A 4,643-nucleotide genomic window follows, 5' to 3' on the forward strand; every position below is an offset into this window, starting at 1 on the left:
AAAAAAAAAAAAAAAGAAAACGAAAATAAAAAAAATAGATAAAATATCTACGGACAATTCTATATCCCTGCTCTTGTAAAAAACCAATGATTTTTTTCTATAACGAGAACTAAAAAAACAGAGAAAAATAAAAATATAAAATATGTATGAACGATTCCAATCGTTCGTAAAACCAATGATCTCTTTTTTCTATAGGGGGAAAAAAAAAAAAAACATAAAAAGAAAGTAAAATATCTATAGACAATGATTAGATTTCTTGTTTTTTTTATTTTGTTTTCTGGCAACAAAAAACGGTTGTTAAAATTGAAGAAATTTTAAACGGAACCTTTTAAATAATAGTTCGTTTTAAAGGATAGAATGGGACCGATGAAATTGCATGTAACGAGTTAGACTCTTTCTCTCTCTCTCTCTCTCTCTCTCTCTCTCTCTCTCTCTCTCTCTCTCTCTCGGTGATAGTAGAACCGAAAAGCAAAGAGGAAAACACATAGTCCCCAGTTGTATTCGGCCGTCGCAAAGCTCACTTCCGGCGAACGCGCATCGTGTATAAACGACGACGTAATAAACCCTGCTGTTCGACCGTACGCCCCGTATTTGCCTCGTATTTGCCCCGTATTTGCACCGTTTTGCATCTGCCGAAAGAGATGGAGATAAAGAGAGAGAGAAAGAGATAGAGAGAGAGGTAGGACAAAATTGCAGTCGCTTGCAGTAACGAAAATCCAACGGTGTCGAAAGCGTGCCACGCGAACCGCGCGTGGCCTCCCTGCCCGCGGATTGCCCTTTTTATTGCTTTTCCTTGTTTTTCTTTTCTTTTTTTTTCTACCTTTTTTCTTTCCCGAGATTACAGGAAAAATAATAAGAGATCCCTCTTCGATTTTGTCCTCGTTCAAATTCGCGCTTTAATCGTGTTATTACTCTCGTGAAAATAAAAGTAACTGAACGATGGAATTGTATAGAACGTTAAGTTGCAACAAACACGAGTAATACGTCGGTACAATTGGAAATGATATAAAATAATGAGTAATATAGTTGCTTTTTATTTTTGTAGGTTGTTACGCGCGTGTAGTATATTGAAATAAAAATTATTTATAAGATTTTTTAAAAGCTATAGTCATCGTGATCATTTAATCTTTTTATTTTTCGCTGTATCTTTTTTTTCTTTTTCAATATCGGAAATCAAATATAACCATCGAATCGAATTCGTTCTCCGTTTTTGTCTTGTCCATTCTATTTTATTTCTTTACTATCAAAAATAGTCAGAAATATGAAAGTTTCGAGAGTTATTTATAAAAAAAATATGTCAAAGAAAAATGATTAATAATAATATATACTATAATATATCAGAAAAACGTAGACCGAATATGACAGTGGAATATTCGCATTCTTTATTTGTCTTTAGTTCTTGCTCTATTTCCTTCGTTATCAAAGAAGGTAACAAGGCAAATATAAAAGGTTTGAGAAGTTATTTGTAGAAGGCATGCTCAAGAGAGATTCGGCCACCTGTAGGAAAAAGACATCGTTTCTGTCTTGTCGTGAAGCGAACCGGATGGAAAATAAACTCCTGAGAACCGAATTTATCTCTACGTGTATATGCGTGTATTTGTCTGTTTTATGTATGTTTCTCTCTCTCTCTCTCTCTCTATGTGCTACGTAAGTACACGTGTATGTGTGTGTGTGTACGACTGCACACTTCGTAAGAGAAACCGAACGAAGCTCAAAAAGAGTTAGTGTGTGGGGAGGTAGAAAAGGGAATAAGATTGTGAGGAAAGAGCCACTACCGTTAGAGAAGATAGTGGTCTCGCGTATCGCCCGCAACGAATTCAATTAGGGGAGAGAAGAGACCAGAATTTTGTATCGCCGTTTGAGATAGAACGATCGTAGATTTTAAACGAATGTTGTCTGTTCGTACGTGACCGGTAGGCCGATTCGTTGCCACGATTTCAGACGACCAATTGCCTTGTCTTCTCTTTCTCTTACCGTCTACGAGAGAGCTAACGAATTTCGATTAGAAAACTTTCGGAGAAATGATCAAAGCAAATAATCGACATTCTTTTTTGTTTCTTTTCAAAATAGAAGTTAACACGACATATAATAATTAAAAAAATAATCTTTATAATATAATTGTTAGAAGATAATATATTCGAGATATCGATTTTTGTTGGATATCCGAAGAAAGACATTCGGCGAGATGATAATCGAAATGGATTTGCGTCGTTCGTCGTAGAAGGGATATTACGTGGGCACTAATTCGATGATTCGATAACGATATCGTCGATAGCGCGCCGTTTACAAGGACGGTGGGTTTTAATGGGCCGACTCTACGTCCACCTGTTGGCTCTACCACTCTCGAGCCAGCGCTTACGAAAGTCACGTCATCCGAGAAAATTTTGGACCTCTCTCGTGTATTCGCGCAAGCTATACTGAATAAACAAGAATAAAGTAGAAGAAGTAGGAAGGAAGGAAGGAAGGAAAGAAGATTGATCTTTAGAAAGATGCCGGGCCATGGTATACATACAAATATATATTTACATTTTTCATCTTCTAAAAGTTATCTACCATAAAGTGGAATAAACTTTATTTGATATTTTTCAAAATAACTTTCCCCCGATTTATTTGAAATATTTTATGTCGAGATATCGGATCTACCACGATCTTATTATCCCATTTAAATAATTTTGATGAAGTCCCTTGTATAAATTAACACGATAGGAATCTTCGCGTGTTACAATTTGACCAAAACTAAGGCTTCTTTGCGGTCGGTGGGTGCATAGTATAACACAGTAGGCGACGATCGAAAACACGCGACAGGTTAAGCACGTGACTTTGAAGATGATCGACGAGGGAGAGAGCCCTTTTTGCCGATAACAAAAATGAGAAACAGCTTTGAACGAGGTGGATGAAGAGACAGGGGCAAGCCAATCTGACTTTACCTACAATTTCCTCTTGAATAAGATATTAACTTGGGATATCAAACCTCGTCGTGATTTTCTATCATGTGTTGACCTACTATGTCTGTCTGTCTATCTCTCTTTCTGTCTTTCTCCTTCTTTATGTACCTACAGTTGACGTATTCAGCTCAACTTTCGACGTCATTTTCTAAATGATCGATGAGAGTAGCTTTGGGTTCAACGAGTAGAGTCGACTTTCCGATGAAAAACATGTCGCGGATCGAAATTAGGAGAGTTAACGAGCGCACACGCGACAGAGAAAAAGGAAACGTCAATATTCTCATCGTACAATCTTCTTCAATTTCGTTTTGTGGTGCGTGCATACATACGTCAGGGTTGTTTCTTTCGAAGATCACGCGAGATTATCGACCACGTTACTTCTTTTTTTACCAACCCTCCCCCCCCCCTTACACTCTTTTCTTTCTTCCTGTTTTTATTCTTACTTTCTTTTTTCTTTTGCGAGCCGCGAGCCAACTCTCGTTATCCCAGGAATTATGGTGTGGCGAGTTATCGCGGACAATTTCCACGTCGTATCTCGTTTAGAACTCGCTCGATATTAAACGGGAACGCAAGGGAACGATTTATATCTCAAATAGCGAAATAGTTTCCCTCGTAAACGTAATCATTTTTGTTAGCAATTATAAAAGATTAATATTAACGAAAAGTACGAATTTCCGTTGGGGGTTGGAAAAGGGCGGGAAACGTTAAACAAAATTTTATTTTCTCCTTTTTCTTTTTTTATTCTTCCGAAAGAGATCAAACGATGTTCCATCGCTCGTTATTACGATTTCTTCGATATCTTTTTGACAAACGAAACGTGACTGCTAACGAACATCGTCCCGCACGCATTGTTTCATGTAAAAGAATACGAGACAATTTTTGTATCAAATTTTCACAGTGGTACTTACCAAAGTATAGAAACGAAGAATTCAGCTGTTCGAGTCTCTCATTCTCTCGGCTTTTCGAAAGAGAGAAACATCACCAAAAAATATACTCTTCTCACGTTCACAAAAGAGCCATCGATATTTATTTTCTTTGCCTTTTACCAAATATTTCGACGAATCAAATACGAGAGAATAGAAAATAAGGGAAAAAAAAAAATGTTATCTGTCATAAAAGTAAAAAATAACTAACTGTCTATCTATATTTCTCAATGTGTTTATTCCGTTTATGTTTAGATAAAAATAAAATAAATCGATGAGAGAAAAAGACGAACAAAATGTATGATCGCGAGAACACCGAGCTTCGAATTACGTCACGTGTGAAAGGTCAATGAGTTTTTCGAAAGCGAAAAAAGTAATGCTTTTCCGTAAGGGAAGAACGAACACACACGTCTTTTCCCTCGGAGCGCGCACGGCGCACTGAGAATAGCGAACGGTTCTATACTTTGAAATCAAGCCGGAACTAGTGTGGTGGCGCTAGTGGCGCCTACCACCGAGGTATAAGAGAGTATAGGAGTGCCAGTGGTATGCAACAAACCCGACGAAGCGTTTCTCCTCGCACCAACCCCCTCGCACCCACCCTCGCACTACCACTTCAACCCCTTTAGAAGGGGAGGACAAGGGAAGCGGAAGAACGCCACCCATCACTGCTACCACTACTACCCCCTATCGGTTGCTTTCCCTACGTGCTGCTAAGCACCAGACTTTCCTACCAAGTATAACGAAATACGTATATGGATTCCTTTGATCATTTACA

The 4,643-nt window shown here is 38.0% G+C and overlaps 1 protein-coding gene across 1 annotated transcript in view; it reads right to left on the reverse strand.

The window, feature by feature from the left end:
- LOC106784078 (disintegrin and metalloproteinase domain-containing protein 10-like) overlaps positions 1–4,319 on the reverse strand; it is a 129,281-nt gene extending 124,962 nt beyond the window's left edge. The window contains exon 1 of the mRNA XM_014743197.1: positions 3,854–4,319. The gene's annotated coding sequence lies outside the window, so the exon portion shown is untranslated. The remainder of the gene's footprint in view (positions 1–3,853) is intronic.
- Positions 4,320–4,643: the final 324 nt, after the last annotated feature.

Source organism: Polistes canadensis, unplaced genomic scaffold (genome assembly GCF_001313835.1).
Source record: "Polistes canadensis isolate GaletaPanama2010 unplaced genomic scaffold, ASM131383v1 scaffold_30, whole genome shotgun sequence".
NCBI classification, from domain to species: domain Eukaryota; kingdom Metazoa; phylum Arthropoda; class Insecta; order Hymenoptera; family Vespidae; genus Polistes; species Polistes canadensis.